This window comes from Artemia sp. Qi Xiang Cuo, unplaced genomic scaffold (assembly GCF_049724085.1).
Source record: "Artemia sp. Qi Xiang Cuo unplaced genomic scaffold, ASM4972408v1 HiC_scaffold_3204, whole genome shotgun sequence".
NCBI classification, from domain to species: Eukaryota; Metazoa; Arthropoda; class Branchiopoda; order Anostraca; family Artemiidae; genus Artemia; species Artemia sp. Qi Xiang Cuo.
The window spans coordinates 122,552-144,345 of NW_028300598.1; the positions used below are offsets into that span (position 1 = coordinate 122,552).

A 21,794-nucleotide genomic window follows, 5' to 3' on the forward strand; every position below is an offset into this window, starting at 1 on the left:
GTTTTTGTTTTCCAACTTATCTCTGAAATTAATCCTGTTTCCATTCCTTATATAGTTATTTTATCGATAGTAATATGTATGGTAAAATTTTAATCTCCCTAAAAAATTGACATATTTTCATAATTTTCTGTTTGCTTAATCCTATTAATTATATGCTTTTGCCCAAAGAGTTATTATAAGAATCACTTTATTAAGAGTATGACCAAAATGATATCATTTAGTTCTGGAATATTTAACTCTTGAAAGGAGCGTCTTTTTCATTTAAATATCCAAATTAAATAAATACTAATCTTCAATATTGAGAACGCACAATTAAGACAATTAGGTCATTACCAGATCAATAAAGTAAAATGGGAATGGTAATTTCTATTCATAATTCTAATTAGATATTGCACTTGAAAAGAAAAGAAAAAAAATATTTACTGATAGTTTGGATACACAACAAAAAAAAGGCTCATACAAACCGGGCTCGGAAGTGTTTTTTAAATTTGTTGGCCTTCAAAAAAGCTTTTGGATAGAGGGACTGGGGCAGTTTAAAACGCATTTGAAAGCCATTAACTACCAAAGCAATACAATATGCGACCTTGACTCTTCAGAGTTAAATCTACCGCCAGGGCAGTTAAATTTCTTCTCTGCTATTGCTATGTGTACGTGACAGAATTGCGACTAACATTTTCTTTAAGAACAATAAGAACGCCTCTGGTTTCCTCGTCCATTAGGCCGGATATACGTTTTACACCACCTCGGAGAGCCAGTCTTCTAAAAGCCGGCTTAGTGATTACTTGGATATTGTCACGAAGAACTTTACGATGACGCTTTGCAACTACTTTTCCAAGCCCCTTTCCTCCTTTTCCTCTTCCTGTCATATTTAATTCAATATCGTAGCAAACAACTGAACATTTTTTGTCAGACTAACAACTTTTCTTGAGGGCCCGTTTATTATATAGGACAAAAGTTCTTCCTTACAGATTATGACTCGTATCGTGCGGCTGGCGCTCTGTATAAAACAAAGCCGCTAGCAAAGCGTTCTTTTTTTCATTGTGTCAATGAGGTGCAAACTATTAATATTGCTAGAACAAAACAAACAGTGATAAAATAAACAGGCGGAAAGGCACCTAGAAAGCAGCTTGCTACTACGTCAGATCGTTCGTCATATTACGAGACGTGTGTGTTAAAAAAAACCGCCCATAGCTAGTACCGTTACCTGATCACTGAGAGATTAGTTTATCTATAAATGGTTATGACATCCGACTAAGAACCATGCCCTTTAATATACTAGTAAGCGAAATTGCTCATGATTTCAAAACTTAAGGGAGTGTCCCGAGCTTATAGTTTTGTGCCCGATACTCCGACGGCGTGTCGTTTCGATTCTTAATGTTTTTTGACACATAATTGTGTTCTAGACACACCATTATGGTTTACCAAATGCCACAATTTATAAAATTAGCCCTAAGCATCCGTGGCTCGATATCTTCAATATCCTCAGACTCCGCACAATAATAATAACCCAATTAAATTGTAAGTTAAACTAGATTTCTGAAACACCAAAACTAAATAGCGCTACCTATCACTCGTTGTAATTGGGGGAAATAAATGTATTATTCTATTATTACAATACGCCCAAAGAAAAAGACCGTACGGGATAAGATGATAATTATACCTATTGTAGAAATTATTCAGATATTTGTATTGGCATAATACACGATAAGAAAAAAATCAAAGAAAAACAGAACCCGAAAATATAGAATAGAATAATTACTCATCCTAGGAACCAGACCATGCCCAACTCCCAAGAGGTGCCGCGGGAATCTAAAAGTGATTTCGATTTACTTAAATGTACAAGAAGAGTACTATGGTATATTCTCTTAAAAAATTAGTATATATATATTGCTTCATATTAACTCCACGTTTGAAATTCATCCGAAACAGGCGAGTTTGAAAATTGAATCTTTTTTTATGGTTTAGCATGTGTTATTTTTGAAAAGATAGTTCGCACATTAAGTACCAATAGCACTTACCTCACTTTGAGATAGCATTTAGAATAATTTGTTATACCTAAAATGTGAGGTGTTTTCGGTCACGGATTAGTTTGCGGTCATAGTCTTGGACCATCCAGGCGTGAGAGCGGTTCTATTGTTTTACAGCTTTAGTGCCTTCACTAACAGCGTGCTTGGCAAGTTCCCCGGGTAGGAGTAGCCTCACAGCGGTTTACACCTCTAGACGTGTTATGGTGGAAATAGTGGTGTACTGAGAGAAACAAGAGGCGTTTGAGTCAATACTTTCAAAGATATGTCTTTAAAAGCTAGTCATGACGCACAGTGCTTTTATCGACATAAAGCGGTCTTGGTTTACGTTCTAGATAACTTTGTAAATGTAAATGTCATAGCTGTACTTCATATATCGTTTCCTTTTCCTATCAGTTTTAATGATATTTTTTGACGCCTTACCAGCTTTCTTTGCTGCTTTTTTTGAAGATTTTGGAGGCATGTTAAATGAAGTATTTACGAAATCTAATTATCAAATGAATAGAATTTACAAGTTACAACCCGCTTTTTTTTCAAGCTTGAGTTCGCGCACGATTTTTTTGTCAGAGGAACTGAGTTCGCCTTATGGAGTATAATTTGTTTGTGCTGTAGTTATTCAAGAACATATATCATTTAGATTTGTTCGTGATTAGAGTCCAAGTGAATTTCGTATCCTAGCAATTATGTCAGGAAGAGGAAAGGGTGGTTCGCTAAAGTGACAGGCACAGTCCTTTTAACTCGGCTTGTCTCTTCGGCACATGGGTACTGATACACAGCAGTCATGGGAAGGGCAAAGCTGTGGATCAAATTTGTGCAGGCGCACCCAATTACCGTGAATTAGTGAGGGCGTCGTTTTCTTACGAGGTACGTGGGCTTAAGTGTCCTGATGCAAGGGACAACAATAAAACGCGTATCATTCCTCGTCACCTTCAGCTTGCCATTAAAACCGACGAAGAACTGAACAAGCTCCTGTCAGGGGTTATCATTGCCCAAGGTGGTGTTTTGCCCAACATTCAAGCCGTCCTTCTACCTAAGAAGACTGAGAAAGTGGCAAAGACTTAAGTGAATCTAACTTTGGCCCTACCCCAAATTAACCAACAGCCCTTTTAAGGGCTACAAATTAATTTAATGACACTTTAGCATGTGACCACATGGGAAGGACAGAGCTTTAAGATTAAGGAAACGGAATGTAAAAAGGAGGGTCTTGACATTTATCTAGTTACAAAACGTAAGAATTTACTGGAAGTGAGGGAGATATTTTTCTTAAAAATCGCTAAATTATACCCCAACAAAGTCTAAATAGGTATTTGAAGCTTGCCCTTTTGTTACAAGCAATAAAGTTTGCTTTCACATTGATCTAGTTGCAAAGCATAGTAATTATAGAAGGGGGGCCGACATGAGCGAAGTATTTTAAATACATAACTTCCCCAAAATTCCAACTAAATATTTAATTAAACTATTGCTATAAGGTATTTTCCAAAGCGAGCCATTGCGATTTATCTGGTATAAAGAAGTTGTTTCAGGCCTGAAAATTTGGTCTAGTATTATATGTATGGACTTAATTGTTTTTAATCCGATTCATATAATTCATTCCTCTCCGACTTCGCACACACATTCCTTTATCGTATATTGTCTGAAAGTCGTTGTAATCAATTTGGCTCCCGCAAGAATAAAATTCATTTTAAATGGTATATTTAAAATGGCAATTTTTTTTTCCTTACATAGTACACCATTTTTGACGTTATACATATATTATGTTACCATGTTATGTCGAGGCATCAGTGTATTCAAACAGAAAAAAATATCTAAAGAGATAATAATGAACTGCTTATTATTTTGTACAGGTTTAATATATAAAGATCAAACAAAATCATCAAAAATTGACAACGTAACGCCAACATACCCCAACGAAAGAAAGTTCGACCTTAGCTCGCTCAGAGCGAACATTTCCCACTTGTAAGTTTTTGTCCGAATCACACTTTAAACACACGGACAGTGAAGCATTCATTTGAAAATTAACTTTAATTAACTAAATCGTCACCTTTATATATTATGTTTAGTATAGATATAAAAATTTCAATGATTTAAAGAACATGAAAAATTGGACCTTTGAATGTAACAACCTTAAAAAATTACTCCATGATCGACATTTTGACTGACAAATTCAGACGATTCGAACTGGATCTATTAGGAGTTTCAGAAACTCTTATACCAGCGGTCCGAAGCATGAACTTAGGTGATATAGAATTTGTTTACTAAGGCAGGAAGGATGGGTTACATAGACAGGGAGTAGGGCTCATGATGAATAAGGAAGCTGCTAAGTCTTGTTTAGGCTGGGAAGGTATTAATAATAGAACACTAATTGCTCATTTTATGACTAGTAAGTTCAAGGTATCAGTTATAGTAGTATACGCCCCTGTAGAACCGACTGATGGAAATACTAGTTACTCAGATGAATTCTACTTACAGTTACAGGAGCAAATAGACAAGGTCCCAGGTAGAAATATGATGTTATTGCTGGGATATTTTAACGCCCAGGTTGGTAGAAATAAGGATAGATGGTATCCCAGCTTAGGTAAATTTGGTGTAGGAAAAGAAAACAGTAATGGATACAGACTTTTGCAATTTTGTAGGTATAACAATCTAGTTATAACCAATACGGTGTTTGGTCATAAAATGGCTCATAAGCTAACATGGTATTCACGTGATGGTAAGACAGCAAACCTTATTGATTATGTTATAGTAAATCGAAGACTGGTTGGATCAATACAAGATACTAGGGTATATAGGAGTGCTGTTATTGATGTTAAAAGTAAAGATCACCATCTAGTAGTGTCAAGGGTTAATTTAAAGCTGAAAAATCGGAAGGGTAATTACCTCCCGGGAAGTTATGATGTTAGTAGACTCCAGGATGAGAATTTGAGAGAAAATTTACAGAAACAGTTGAATACTAATATTGAGATTTTAAAATTTGATAATGTGGAAGATGGTTGGAATAATTTTAGAAAAATAATTTGTGAAGTTGCTAAAGGTGTATTAGGGATGAAATCGAGACCTGCAGCTAAGAATATTAGTGAAAAAGCTTTATGTTTAATAGAAAGGAGAAAGGACTTGTACAAGAATTATCTGAGTGATAGATCACATGAAAACAAAAGAAATGTAAAGAAAGTGGAGAAAGCATTGAAATATGAACTAAGGAGGTGTGAAGTGGAGGCCATGGATAAAATTGCCGAGGAGTTAGAAGATGCAGCTAGACGGCATAATAGTAAAATATTGTACTGGCACGTTAACAAATTGAGAGGTAGTAGTCAATCCGGACTTGTCCCAGTTAAAGATAGGAATGGGGTGGCAATTAGCGATAAGACAAAAGTTAAAGCGAGATGGGCCGAACATTTTGAGAATTTGCTTAACCAAGATAGAGTTGCAGGAAAAAATATAGAGGAAAATGAAAAAGTTTGTGATACCTTGGATGTGAATGAGGATTTGTTTTGTGAGGAGGAATTAGAAACAATACTAAAAGGATTAAAGAATAATAAGGCTCCAGGTGCTGATAGGGTAGTAAATGAGTTTCTTAAATATGGTGGCTCTGAGGTTAGAAAGAAGTTATGAGAGATTATGAATATGATTTTTGAAAAAGGGGAAGGACCTAATGATTTTAGGAAAACCTTAATTAAGCCACTTTATAAGAAAGGTGATAAAAGTGAGTGTGGTAATTATCGAGGCATTAGTCTGGTCTCTGTAGGTAGCAAATTGCTTAGTAATATGATACTTTTTAGACTGAGAGATGCCGTAGACAAAGTTTTAAGAGAAGAGCAGTGCGGTTTTAGAAAAGGTAGAGGATGTGTTGACCAAATTTTCACTCTTAGGTTAATAATTGAGAAGGGCCTAAGCTTTCAAACACCTCTGGTCCTCAGTTTTATAGATTATGAGCAAGCGTTCGATTCTGTTGATAGAGGAGCTTTGGTAAAGGTTTTATCCTTGTATGGTATACCAGACAAATACATTAAAGTGATTAGTGCTATGTACGAGAATAACACTGCTGCGGCTAAGGTAGGAAATGAGGTTAGCAGCTGGTTTTGTATTAAATAAGGAGTTACGCAGGGTTGTGTTCTATCCCCTTTATATGGATTATTTTGATGGACTTTGTCTTAAGGAGCACAGGAAAGGCAATGGGAGACCACGGAATCAAATGGGGAGGAAAAGTCTCCTGGACTTGGATTATGCTGATGATTTAAGCATCCTAGAAGAAAGTGTGAGCAAAATGAATGAAGTTTTAGAGGTTTTGCGAGTTCAGGGTGCTAGTATTAGTTTGAAAATTAATGTTAGGAAGACCAAGTCACTAAGGCTAGGAATAAGTGAAGATGAAAAGGTGACGTTGGGTAATGAAAAGATTGATCAGGTGGGCAGTTTCACTTACCTTGGTAGTATTATTAGTAAAGATGGTGGGAGCGGTGAAGATGTTAAAAGTAGAATAGACAAGGCTCAGGGTGTTTTTTCACAGTTAAAAAAAGTTTGGAAGAATAGGAAGATAAGTCTGAAAACCAAGATTAGAATCTTAGAAGATACAGTGATGACAGTAGTCAAATTTGGCTCTGGTGCAGGGACGCTCCGGAAAGCGGATGAAGATTTGCTAGATGTTTTCCAGAAGAATTACTTAAGGATTGTTCTTGGTACCCGACTGACCGACCGTATTTCAAACAATAGGCTATACAAAAAATGTGGTTCAATACCGCTTTCTAAGTCTATAATGAAAGAAAGGTTGAGGTGGTTAGGGCATGTTGTTCGGATGAAGGATGACAGATTGCCGAAGATTGTCCTTTTCGGCCAACCGTCTAGGGCTAAACGGAAAGTAGGTCGTCCCCGTCTGGGTTGGGAGGATGTCATAAAGAAAGATTTAAAGGAAAGGGGAACTTCGTGGGTGGGTGTAAAAAGGGAGGCTTTGAATAGATTGGGGTGTGGAGGAAGAGCGTGCGTAGCTGTGTTGGCCTCAGGCGGCTTGGTGCTGCGATGAGTTGTTGTAGTAGTAGTAGTAGTATCTTTTTATTGCGACTGTGCGATTTGTAATGGCAGGTATCATGACTTCAGCAATTCATACGAGAGTAATGCAGCAAATTTAGAAATCGTTGAAAATAAAGAGGACAATTTGGATGAAATGGTGAGAAAATGGGCAGGCCGCAAAAGGAGGTTCGATATGGCAGAAAAAGAAGACCGAAAGAAGAGACATAGAAAAGATGGATATCTCTACAGGGATAGCTCACGGTCTTCAATATAGAGTAGAGAAAACCGATATAATAGATCTAGTACAGGCCGGGCTACATAGGCCTTAAAGATTATCAAATTCTAGAGGTCAGAACAATTTAAAACTCGAGTGTTATAGATATAATAACGAAATTTTTCACAGGATCGTTCGTAGATTTTTTGTATTTAAGATGTATTTTTTTTGCCCTAAGTTTGTATGTAAAAAGAAAAAAATATATTGTAAATTTATATTTTTTACTATAATAATATAACAAATAAATTGTCTGTTAAAAAACATATTTTGATTGGGTAAATTGTTCTTTACCAAAGAATGATCCAATGCTGTCATGCCACTACCCCGTAAGTCTTCAAGTGCCTCTATATCTACATCTCTATACCTGTGACCTAACTGCAAATAGTCCCGTTTGTGCTAGCACCCCTCCGAATTACATAACTTGCTACGAAAGGAAATGGATATACAGCCTTTGATGGCCCAGTACGGGAAGAGGGGAGGGGGCTGTAACATTCCAACATCAATGTAGGGGGGAGGGGTGGAGAGAGTTCTCTCTTACCCCCACTACTCTAACTCCACCGTCGAGTCGTTTCATTGTGAAACACGTAGTACATTTTGAATTAAGATACATTTCTTTCAACAACTTAGAACTGTATTGTTCGTGAGTGGTAACCTTTGTCTAATATACACTATGTGTAACTCGTGTCACATAATAATCAATCTTGGCAACCTGGTTGGTAATTTTCTTCTAAGAGAGATGGGCTTCGACGATTTGAAGGCGCTGCACTAGCCATTTGGATATTACGATTTATTTTTAAGATTAAAACTTTTGCTCCTTTAATAATAAGCCAGAACCCTTATGAGCAAGACGAATCTATTATTCATGTATATTGTGTTTTTTAGAATGCCCGAACCATATAGTAAAAAATAAAAGAGTTTCGACCTTTTGTTATGCGTAAATCGCTTATGAAGTCTCGTTGTAGAGGAAAACTAGGCATACGAGTACCTAATAAAAATAGTAGTTCCATTATTTCAAGACAGGTTCGAGCGTCGAGACGATTATGGGTCATACAATACCAGGGTAGTTTGGTAGTATAGGATAAGCTATTATAGTAGTAAGCGTCCGATTACTACAGAACCTAAACGCAAACCCTACGCCTGAGGCATAGATATGTGTGTAGGTTCTGTAGCGAATTGGGTTACCAGGGTCATTTGCAAAGAGGTAACATTTCTATAGAAGGTATAGTAATTTTGAAATATCATATGGAATTTGCTTGAAGGTATATACTTTGCGTACGCCCCCGTACAAACAGTTTTTTTTTCTGTTAATTTTACTTCTACTGGTCATTACACTCTTTGCCAGGGAATGACGCAATTTCAAAAGTTCAGTCTACTGGTTATTACACCTTTGCCAATAGGTTTTACGCAATTTAAAATTTCAATTTCTTTTTTTTTTTTTTTTTTTTAGTGATAAAGCAAAACCGGTGTCTCTTTTTTAGTTGCCAATTATTTTTTTTATATATTCAGGTTTCATATTAGATTCTCCACCAGTTTTGAATAGTTTATATTCGAGATAACACTACAAGCATTTTTTTTAAAAAACATTTACATAGAAAATGGATAATTCTAAGCAATTTCTGGTGAGTAAAAAAATATTCTCATTATTATATTAAAAAGAAATTGTCTTGTCATTAAGTTAAGTGTATTAATTGTTACAAAAGCTTCCTTTTTTGAGTTTCGGTTTTTTCCTTACTTATAGCTCGTTATCATGTACTGCTGGAAAATGTATTTCAGTGATATTTTAAATCTTAGTAGGCTAATGATGCTTTTAGTCTTTAGAAGAAGAAGAATCAAAACAATTTAGAATCTATGCTGCTTACGGGGATTAACTGAGTCATGTTAATTAACTTTTCGGCTTCTTAAATTTCTATTTATGTATACATTTGATTGAAATATGGTAGTTTAAAGAGGAAAAATGCTGTTATACCAAAGAGTTTAATAATTTCCGACTAAACTGACTATGAGTTTCGCAAAATGTTCATAACCACATGATTAGTAGCAATTTTACGCTTGGATATACAAAGAGGAAGCTCGCTTAAGGAAGTTTCAGTGACCGGATAATCTTGAATAATAAAAACAAATCTGTTCTTATTCTAAAAAATCTAAATTTGTAACAATGAGTATTTTATTTTGTTAATAAAGGAAAATATAAATATTTATTTAATTGAAAAAAAAATGTTTTACACTACTTTAGACGCCTAACATAAACTGAATTATTTTCCAAACCCAAAATATATACTTGATTGATGATTAGGATTTGAATATGATGCATTTACATTATTGGAGATTAATGATGGAGCTAGCAACAGTGATATAATTACTTCTTTAGTTTACGAGATTTGCGAATTTTTTGCGAAGAGGTATTAGCGTAAAGGTATTGCGATGGTTAAGAATGGCTCACGGGTAATTAAAGATTGGGGTGCTTACATCAGATACTTAATAGATTTGACGCTTACAAGAGACATTGCTAGAGTCAAATATATTTGGTGTTGGTGATATTATGACCCTCCAAGTCCCCTGGGAAAAGGGCTGCACAGTGTATCGGTATCTGATGTATCATTTTTGGGCATATTGCTATCGCAGGTATCTATACATACTTTTAGTAGCTCGTATAAAATATATTACTCATATCTACTTTCTTCTTATAAATTCAACCAACAGCAACTTCAAAACGGCACTAAAAACGGCACTTTTGGTGCAATGTCTCAAGTGTAAAAGCTGGGGACTAGTGGACTACCAGCACTTTTAGATTGACGTTTAATGGCTCATTCGAAAGCTAATGCTCGTATCTACGTGATGTTTATCTTTTATACCATCACTTAAAAAAATACTTTTTATTTCAATTATTAATTATATTAAATAAAAAAAACAATTTTTTTTTTAAATTAAAGCACGGAACGACGGTAAAATTTAGACCGAAAAGATATTATTCCGTATAAGAACGGGGATGTCCTCGCCTCAATGCCACACGCTTTACGCTAAATTTTTTTATTTTTTAAAAAAAAAGAGTCGTGAGAAAGTCAAACTTTTGCGTAAAAAGCAAGGTGTTGCGGAGGGGGCAGCCCCTTTCATATACAGAATAGAGTTTTATGGATATTGGTAAAAGTGGTATTTTAATTTTAAAAAGTTCAATATTCGAAGCTAGCTTCAGCAGGAGCTTAGGTTAGTAGTGCTGAAAATTGAGATATAAGGAGCGATTGCCACCTATTTTTGAAAAAATACCTTTTTGTGGCATTTATAATTTAAAGAAATAAACAGTTCAAGATTAGAATCTAGCTTCAGCAGGATCTTAGGATAGTAGTGGTGACAATTGAGATATAAGGAGCAATTGCCCACAAATTATGAAAAAATGAGATTTTGTTGCATTGATAATTTTAAAAATAAAATGTTAAATATTCGAAACTAGCTTCATAGCAGGAGCTTAGGATAGTAGGGGTGACAATTGAGATATAAGGAGCAAGTGCCCCCTATTTAATAAAATATAAACTTGCTTTTCATTTATACTAAAGAAAATTTAATAATTCGAATATATATAAATAATGAGCGTCTGTGAGGAGTTGTTAAACGTTAGATATAATTAGTACGTTCCACATATTTTTGAAAAATTCCTATTTTTTGAGTTTATAATAAATAAAAATAAAAAGTTAATTATTAGATGCAATCTTCATAATGATATTAGGATAGTATTAGTGTCATTTGAGATATAATGAGCAATTAACCCCTTTTTTTTAAAAAATAACTTTGTGTGGAATTTATAATTTTAAAATATACATAGTTATTTATTCGAAGCTTGATCAAGATTTCTCTAATTGTTGTTTTTAGGAAAATTGCATTAATCGGATACATTGCCCCCTATTTTTGAAACAAGAACCGAGATTATTGTGGTTGCCCCATTCGTAAAAAGCTATCTCCCCTTGTTCAAGATAGTCTTTTGAGGTCGAAATATCCATTTATTCTAATTAAGCGACCTTTTTGATTCAAGGGTCATTTTTAATGGTGTGTGTTGTCTGAAATCTATGATTTGGGATGTGTGGGCTGCTATTTTTTTTACTTTTCTGGGCTGGATTTCTTAGCCTTTCATAGGTATGTATGATATTTTCTTGATAAAACATAGCAGTGACTACATCAGATGGTTTTTTAGTGCAGTGAGTTGTTACTATTTTTTTTTTTTTCATGTTTCTTTAAAGCCATTAATAATATACATTAAATGCATTAATATTTTGTATTTATAAAAAATATCCGTTACTACATCATATTTTTTTTTTTTTTTTTAATTAAATTAACACCATCACATTCAGCTTATAAGATAACCCTCCTGTAGTCCCTCATAGGTGTTTTTTGTCTGAAACCTATCGTGTGGGGTGAGTAGTTTGCTATTTCAGGCTTTTCTGAGCTAAGGTTTACTAGTCTTTCGTAGGCGTGCGCTGTCTGAAACGCATGAATTGTGATGTGTAATTTGCTATTTCCGACTTTTCATATCTAGATTTCTTAGTCTTTCGTAGGTGTGTGTTGTCTGAAGTCTATGATTTGGAGTCAGATGGTATGCTATTTTTGACTTTTCTGATCCGGTTTTCTTAGACTTTCATAAATATGTGTTGACAGAAGCATATGATCTCGGATAGGTTGTTTGCTATTTTTGACTTGTCTAAGATGGATTTCTTAGTCTTTCATAGGCGTGTATTGTCAGAAAATTATGATTTGGGATGTGTAGTTTACTTTTATGACTTTTCAGAGCTATAATTCCCAGTCTCTCATTAGCGTTTCTTTTCTGAAACTTCTAGTTTGGGATGAATAGTTTGCTGAGAAGTTAACTTTAGTATTTTATGGTTTTATGTGCCTGAAATCATGAATTAGAATAGTTAATTATCTGTTTAGGGTTTTCAGACCTAGGTTTTTTAGATTTTCGTGCGTGCTCGACTCCTGGGGTTTATTATTTGAGAATTTAACTTTAGTATTTTGTGGTTTTACGTGTCTGAAATCTTGAATTAGAATTTTTAATTAGCTATTTAGGTTTTCAGACATAGTTTTTTAGATGTTCATGGGTGTTCGGTTCCTGGAGGGTTTTATGACTCCTCCTCTCAACGAATTCAGATGGTTTTAGGACCCATCCCCCTAGCCATAACTCCAATCAACCTTTAGCGAGGTTATAAAAGTTTTATGAAGTATTTTTATACTAAACAACTACATTAAAAACTTTCAAGATGATAGGACAGTATGACACAGATTTTATCAATTACCCAAAGGTCAATGAATCCCCCCTGCAATGAATTCCAATGGTTTTATGACTCCCTCCCACAATGAATTCAGATGGTTCTAAGACTCATTTCACTAGTCATAACTCCATTCAACCTTGAGCGAAGGTATAATAGTTTGATGAAGTATTTCTCTACTTAACAACTACATTAAGAGCCTCCAAGATGATAGGACTGTATGACACTGAATTTATCAGTTTGAAAAAATGAGTTTGTGGTGTTATATTCGAATGTGCTTTTTTTTTATTGTCTTTGGATTTCGAAGAATTTGACTGTTATCATTGGTTAGTGAACTATAATCTGTTTGAGTATGATAAAAGCTTGTGGAGTACTACATTACGTTATATAAACAGACTGAGATTCTATGATCGAGTGATTATACCACTTAATAATACTGGTCAGGAACTGAGAAATGTTCAGGAGGAAGTCAGTGAAATTTGCTACTTTTTTGGAATTGAAGCACTCTACGTAAAGGGCAATATACCTACAGATAAAGTTTTAATTCAAAAGTGTGATCCTAGGATTGCACTTTTAAATCAAGAACAGTCTTAATGTCTTAAATTTGAAGGGGGTTATCACCGTCCTGAATACGAGGTTAGGTTCTTCGCACAGTGGATACCTAAGAACATATCTGATCGTGATAAATCCATAAGACATGTTAAAAACTATTCGATATCATGGGACCATCGTTTGTGGATGTTTAAGAGTTAGCTCGAAGTACTATTTTAACGCAAACATTTGTTGTTGTTTTTTTTCTTTCTAAAAAAAAAAATCTGTTAATAAATTTAATCAAAAAAAATATTTAATCTTAAACTGTCCTTGTTCTTTAGAATAGTTCTATTGTAAGCAATCAACTCTAAGTCTCTGTATCATGTAGAACTATAATCTGTTGAGTATGACAAAGCTTGTGGAGTACTACATTACGTTATATAAACAGAGATTCTATGATAGAGTGATTACACCACTTAATAATACTGTCAGGAACTGAGAAATGTCAGGAGGAAGTCAGTGAAATTTGAGCTTTTTCGGAGTTGAAGCACTCTACGTAAAAGGGCAATGTACCTACAGATAAAGTTTTAATTCAAAGTGTGACCTAGGTTCACTTTCAATCTAGAAGAGTTTAAATGTCCTAAATTTGAAGGGGTTATCACCGTCCGAAGACGAGGTTGGTTCCGTTGAAGTGTTGATACCAAAGAGTATACATGATCATTAATCTTCCATAAGACCGGATAAAAACTATCCCATATCACAGAACCAGCGCGGGTGGAGTCTTGTGAGTGTAATCTCAGTGCCCTTGTCATGCTAACAGTTGTTGTTGTTTTTTTTTTCTTTCTCAAAAAAAAAAAAATCTTTTAATAACATTCATAAAATAGAATATCTAAGATTAACTTGTCCTTGTTCTTTAGAATATTTCTATTGTAAGAAAGTAACAGAATCTTTCTTGAAGTCACCTCTTGGATAAAAAATGCAGAAACTTCCTTTAGGAAACTATAAAAAAAATTGTAAGCAAGCAAGTAACAAATTCTTTCCTGAAGTCACCTCTTGGATACACAATACAGAAATTTTCAATAAAGAAATTATGAAAAAATTGTAAGTAAGTAGCAAGTTCTTTCTTGAATTCACCAGCTAGATAAACGAAGACATTTCGTTCAAGAAATTATGACAAAATTCTAAGTAAGTAACATACTGTTTATTGTTTACATGACTTAGATACAATGATGTAGAAATATAATTCAAGAAATTATGAAACAATTCTCAGTAAGTAACAATTTCTTTCTTGAAGTCATCTTTTGGATACACAATATGGAAATTTCATTTAAGAAATTATGAAAATATTTGTAAGTAAGTAAAAAACTCTTTATTAATTTCACATCTTGGATACACAGTACAGATACTTCATTCAAGAAATTATTAAAAAATCGCAAGTAATTAAATTTTTTTCTCTTTATCACAAACAATTTTCACTTAGCTAAATGATGTAGAAATTTAAATCAAGAAACTATTGAAAAATTCTCAGTAAGTAACAATTTCTTTCTTGAAGTCAACTCTTTGATATGCAATACGGAAATTTCATTCAAGAAATTATGAAAATATTTGTAATTAAGTAACAAAATCTTTATTGATTTCACCTCTTGGATATACACTACAGATACTTCATTCAAGAAATTATGAAAAAATCTCAAGTAAGTAACTTTTTTCTCTTTTTCACAAACAATTTTCACTTAGCTACATGATGTAGAAATTTAACTCAAGAAATTATAAAAAAATTCTCAGTAAATAGCAAATTCTTTCTTGAAGTCAACTCTTGGATGCACAATTTTATTTAAGAAATTATGAAAAAGCTGTAACTAATTAGCAAATTCTTTCTTGAATTCACACGTTGGATTAACAAAAATAAATTTCGTTAAAGAAACTGATACCAAACGTCTAATTAGTTAACACACTCTTAAATTTTTTCACTGAGTTATGTATACGATATAGAAATTAAATTCAAGAAATTATGAAAAGAATTCTCAGTAAGTAACCATTTATTTCTTGAAGTCAACTCTTGGATACGCAATACAGAAATTTCATTAAAGACATTATGAAAATATTTGTAAGTAAGTAAAAAACTCTTTTTTGATTTCACCTCTTGGATATACAGTACAGATACTTCATTCAAGAAATTATGAAAAAAATCAAAAATAAGTAACTTTTTTTTCTCTTTATCACAAACAATTGTCACTTACATACACGATGTACAAATTTAATTCAAGAAATTATGAAAAAATTGTCAGTAAGTAACAATTTTCTTCTTGAAATCTACTCTTGGATACACAGTACGGAAATTTAAGTCAAGAAATTATGAAAAATTTGTAACTAAGTAATAAATTCTTTCCTTAATTCACCTGTTGGATAAACAAAACAAACATTTTATTCTAGAAATTATGACAATATTCTAGGTAAGTAACAAACTCTTTATTGTTTTTACGAGTTAGATATACGACGTAGAAATTAAATTAAAGGAGTTATGAAAAAAATTCTCAGTCTAAGTAGCAAATTCTTTCCTGAATTCACCTGTTGGATAAACAAAAAAACAAAAAAGACATTTCGTTCTAGAAATTATGACAAAATTCTAAGTAAGTAACAAACTCTTTATTGTTTTCACGAGTTAGATATACGATGTAGAAATTAAATTCATGAAATTATGAAAAAAATTCTCAGTAAGTAACCATTTCTTTCTTGAAGTCATCTCTTGGATACACAATGCTGAAATTTCATTCAGGAAATTATGAAAATATTTGTAATTAGGTAGCAAACTCGTTTTTGATTTCACCAATTGTATATACATCACAGATACATATATCATGAAAAAATCACAAGTAAGTAGCTTTTTTTTTCTCTTTATCAATCAAAATTTTAAATTATCTCATCGATACCGAAATAAAATTAAATAGGTTATTAAAAAATTCTAAGTAAGTAAAAATTTCTTTATTGAAGTCAACTCTTGGATACACACAATACGGAAATTTCATTCAAGAAATTATAAAAATATTTGTAAGTAAGTAACAAGCTCTTTATTGATTTCACCTCTTGAATATACAGTACAGATCCTTCATTCAAGAAACGTGATTAGACAAGTTTTGAAACTACATGCTATTTGTATACCTTTTCTTGGCACCTTTTCAAACGAGCGGGGATTCCCCACTGATTCAAACTCCACGTTTTCAACCAGACTGGTGTCTTAGGGACCAATCAGGAGAGACATGCAAAGTCGACATAGCTTTATTTCATTTTTTAAGGTTAATTTAGACTGAGGTTACGTGTTCACACGTAACCTCGTCTAAATTATCCTTAAAAATGAAATAAAGCTATGTCAACTTTGCATTTTTCCCCTGCTTGGGCCCTAAGAAACGAGTCTGGTTGAAAACGTGGAATGTCAACCAGTGGGGACCTCCCGTTCGTGTGGATAAGTATCAAGGAAAGGCATACAAATAGCATGTAGTTTCAAAACTTGTTTAATAATGTTTTTTTAATGAAGTATCTGTACTGTATATTCAAGAGGTGAAATCAATATAGAGCTTGTTACTTACTTACAAATATTTTTTATAATTTATTGAATAAAATTTACGTATTTTGTGTATCCAAGAGCTGACATCAAGAAAGAAATTGTTACTTACTGAGAATTTTTTAATAATTTCCTTAATTTAATTTCTACATTGTGTAGCTAAGTGAAAGTTTTTTGTGATAAAAAGAAAAGAAAGCTGCTTACTTGCTATTTTCTCATAATTTGTTGAATGAATTATCTGTAATGTATATCAAAGATGTGAAATCAATAAATAGTTTGTTACTTACTTACAAATATTTTCATAATTTCTTGAATGAAATTTCCGTATTGTGTATCCAAGAGTTGACTTCAAGAAAGAAATTGTTACTTACTGAGAATTTTTTCATAATTTCATGAATTTAATTTCTACATCGTATACTAACTCGTGAAAACAATAAAGTTTGTTACTTACTTAGAATTTTCTAATAATTTATTTATCGAAATGTTTTTTTTTTGTTTATCTAAAATTTGATTTCAGGAAATTATTTGCTTCTTGTACTAATATTTTTTTAAAAAATTATTGAGTTAAATTTATACGATGAATACCTAGCTTGTGAATACACTAAATTGTTTGTTAATTAATTATAATTTTTTAATAGTTTCTTGAACGAATTGTCTGTTTTTTTTGTCCAACAGGTGAATTCAAGAAAGAATTTGCTACTTAGTTACAAATTTTTCATAATTTCTTGACTTAAATTTCCGTACTGTGTATCCAAGAGTAGATTTCAAGAAAAAATTTGCTACTTAGTTACAATTTTTTCATAATTTCTTGAATTAAATTTCTAAATCGTGTAGGTAAGTGAAAATTGTTTGTGATAAAGAGAAAAAAAAGTTACTTATTTGTGATTTTTTTCATAATTTCTTGAATGAAGTATCTGTACAGTATATCCAAGAGGTGAAATCAAAAAAGAGGTTTTTACTTACTTACAAATATTTTCATAATTTCTTGAATAAAATTTCCGTATTGTGTATCCAAGAGTTGACTTCAAGAAAGAAATTGTTACTTACAAAGAATTTTTTTCATAATTTATTGAATTTAATTTCTACGTCTTATACCTAACTCGTGAAAACTATAAAGAGTTTGTTACTTACTTAGAATTTTGTCATAATTTTTTGAATGAAATGTATTTTTGTTAATCCAACATGTTAATTCAAGACAGAATTTGCTACTTATTTACAGCTTTCTAATAATTTCTTAAATTAAATTGTGCATCCAAGAGTTGACTTCAAGAAAGAAATTGCTACTTACTGATAATTTTTTAATAATTTCTTGAATTAAATTTCTACATCATTTAGCTAAGTGAAAATTGTGTGTGATAAAGAGAAAAAAATTACTTACTTGAGATTTTTTCATAATTTCTAGAATAAAGTATCTGTACTGTATATCCAAGAGATGAAATCAATAAAGATTTTGTTACTTAATTACAAATATTTTCTTAATTTCTTGAATGAAACTTCCGTATTGCATATCCAAGAGTTGACTTCAAGAAAGAAATTGTTACTTACTTAGAATTTTTAAATAGTTTCTTGAATTAAATTTCTAAATCATTTATCTAAGTCAACATTGTTTTTGATAAAGAGAAAAAAAAATTTACTTACTTGCTATTTTTTTCATAATTTATTTAATGGAGTATCTGTACTGTGTTTCCAAGAGGTGAAATCAATAAAGATTTTTTTACTTACTTACAAATAATTTCATAATTTCTTGAATGAAATTTCCACACTGTGCATCCCAGAGATGACTTCAAGAAAGAAATTGTTACTTACTGATATTTGTTTTATAATTTCTTGAATTGTATTTATAATTCATTTATTTTAGTCATGTAAATAATAAATAGTATGTTACTTACTTAGAATTTCGTCATAATTTCTTGAACGAAATGTCTTCGTTTATCCAGCATGTGAATTTAAGAAAGAATTTGCTACTTACTTACAATTTTTTCATAACTTCTTTAATGAAAATTTCTGTATTATGTATCCAAGAGGTGACTTCAAGAAAGAATTTGTTACTTACTTACTTAAAATTTTTTTCATAGTTTCCTCAATTAAGTTTCTGAATAGTGTATCCAAGAGCTGACTAAAGGAAATATTTTTTTACGTTCGTAAAACATAAATATTATAAAGAAAACTTATATTCTAATATCAAATATATTTTGTAATTAAAGTTATTAAAAGATTTTGTTTTTTTTTGAGAAAGAAAAAAAAACAACAACAAATGTTTAACTTAATATAGTACTTAGAGTTAACTATTAAAAATCAACAAACGCTGGTTCCATGCTATATTATAGTTTTAAACATGTGTTATGGATTTATCACGATCAGGTATGTTCTTATGTATCCACTTTGCGAAGAAACTAACCTCGTCTTCAGGACGATGATAACCCCCTTCAAATTTAGGACATTAAAACTCTTCTAGATTTAAAAGTGGAATCCTAGGGTCACACTTTTGAATTAAAACTTTATCTGATATTGCCCTTTGCATAGAGTGCTTCAACTCCGAAAAAGCTGCAAATTCCACTGACTTCATCCTGAACATTTCTCAGTTCCGGACCAATATTCTTCAGCGGTGTAATCACTCTATCATAGAATCCCAGTCTGTTTATATAACGTAATGTAGTACTCCACAAGCTTTTATCATACTCAAACAGATTATAGTTCACTAACCAATGATATCCAAGAGGTGACTTCAGGAAAGATTTTTTTAATTTATTAAAATATAAATATTATAAAGAAAAAGGACGGTTTAATATTAAATTTATTTATTTATTAAATTTTTTAAAATTTTTTTTTTTTTTTTTTAGAAAAAAAAAAAAACCATCAACAAATGTTTTAAGAAAATTTTTAATTATTTTTAAATATTTAGAATACCCAAACGTTGTTTCAATGTTATAGAATAGTTTTTAACATGTCTTATGGATTTATCACGATCAGATATGTTCTTAGGTATCCACTGTGCGAAGAACCTAACCTCATCTTCAGGACGGTGATAACCCCCTTCAAATTTAGGACATTTAAACTCTTCTAGATTGAAAAGTGGAATCCTAGGGTCACACTTTTGAATTAAAACTTTATCTGTAGGTACATTGCCCTTGGCGTAGAGTGCTTCAACTCCTAAAAAGCTGCAAATTTCACTGACTTCCTCCTGAACATTTCTCAGTTCCTGACCAATATTCTTAAGCGGTGTAAACAATCGATCATAGAATCCCAGTCTGTTTATATAACGTAATGTAGTACTCCACAAGCTTTTAGCATACTCAAACAGATTATAGTTCACTAGCCAATGATAACAGTCAATTTCTTCGAGATCCTTAGACAATAAAAAAAAAGCACATTCGAATATAACACCGCAAACTGATTTTTTCAAACTGATAAATTCAGTGTCATACAGTCCTATCATCTTGGAGGCTATTAATGTAGTTGTTAAGTAGAGAAATACTTCATCAAACAATTATAGCTTAGCTCAAGATTGAACGGAGATATGGCTAGGGAGATAAGTCTTAGAACCATCTGAATTCATTGCGGGGGGGAGTCATAAAATCCTTGGAATTCATTGCGGGGGGGAGTCAATGAACTCTCAGTAACTGATAAATTCTGTGTCATGCTGTCATATCATCTTGGAAGTTATTAATGTAGTTGTTAAGTAGAAAAATACTTTATAAAACTTTTATAACCTCGCTCAAGATTGATTGGAATTATGGTCAGGGGGATGAGTCATAAAACCATCGGAACTTGTTGAGAGGAGGAGTCATAAAACCCTCCAGGAACCCAACACCCATGAACATCTAAAAAACAATTTCTGAAAACCTAAACAGCTAATTAAAAACTCTAATTCACGATTTCAGGCATATAAAACTTTAAAACGCTAAAGTTAAATTCTAAAATAATAAACCCTAGGAGTCTAGCACGAGAGAAAATCTAAAAAACCTAAGTCTCAAAACCACTAACAGATAATTAACTATTCTATTTCATTGTTTTAGGCACATAAAACCATAATATACTAAATTTAACTTCTCGGCAAACTGTTCACCCCAAACTAAAGGTTTCAAGCAAGAAATACTAATGAGAGACTAAGAATCATAGCTCTGAAAAGTCCTAAAAGCAAACTACACATCCCAAATCATAATTTTCTGACAATACACACCTATGAAAGACTAAGAAATCTAGCTTAGAAAAGTCAAAAATAGCAAACCACCCATCCCAGATCATAGGCTTCAGTCAACACACCCCTATGAAAGGCTAAGAAAACCAGCTCAGAAAAGTCAAAAATAGCAAACCACCCACTCCAAATCATAGGTTTCAGACAACACACACCTACGAAAGCCTAAGAAATCTGGCTATGAAAAGTCGGAAATAGCAAATTACACACCTCAAATCATAAGTTTCAGACAACACACGCCTACGAAATACTAGGAAACCTTAGCTCAGAAAAGCCTGAAATATCAAACTACTCTCCCCAAACTGTAGGTTTCAGACAACAAACACCTATGAGTGAGTACAGTAGGGTTCTCTGATACGCTGAATATGATGGTGTGATTTTCATTAAAAAAAAAAAAACCATCTGATGTAGTCACGGCTATGTTTTATCAATAAAATATATCAATGAATTTTAGGTATGTTATGAATTGCTTGCAAAAAACACGAAAATAATACTACTAATAACAACTCACTGCAATACAAAACCATCTGATGTAGTCACTGCTATGTTTTATCAATAAAATACCATACACACCTATGAAAGGCTAAGAAATCCAGCCAAGAAAAATAAAAAAATAGCAACCCACACATCCCAAATCATAGATTTCAGACAACACACACCATTAAAAATGACCCCTGAATCAAAAAGGTCGCTTAATTAGAATAAATATCTCTTTTGAAAGCAATAAACAAACTTTAACCTAGAGATTGAGGTATTGACTAAGGGCCGAACCCCCTCATATATTTATTTTTTTCAAAAATAGGGGGCAATGTCTCCTTTTATCTCAACTTTCACCAATACTATCCTAATCTCCTGCTGTCTATATGTTGTAATATTTAACCTTGTTGTTTTATATATTATAAATTACGACATATGGAATTTTTTTTTCAAAAATAGTTGGAAATTTCTACTTATATCTCAAATT

At 32.4% G+C, this 21,794-nt stretch overlaps 2 pseudogenes; both read right to left on the minus strand.

The window, feature by feature from the left end:
• Window positions 1-554: 554 nt before the first annotated feature.
• On the minus strand, window positions 555-885 carry LOC148938500 (histone H4-like; annotated as a pseudogene).
• Window positions 886-2,130: 1,245 nt separating this feature from the next.
• LOC148938501 (histone H2B-like) lies at window positions 2,131-2,487 on the minus strand (annotated as a pseudogene).
• Window positions 2,488-21,794: the final 19,307 nt, after the last annotated feature.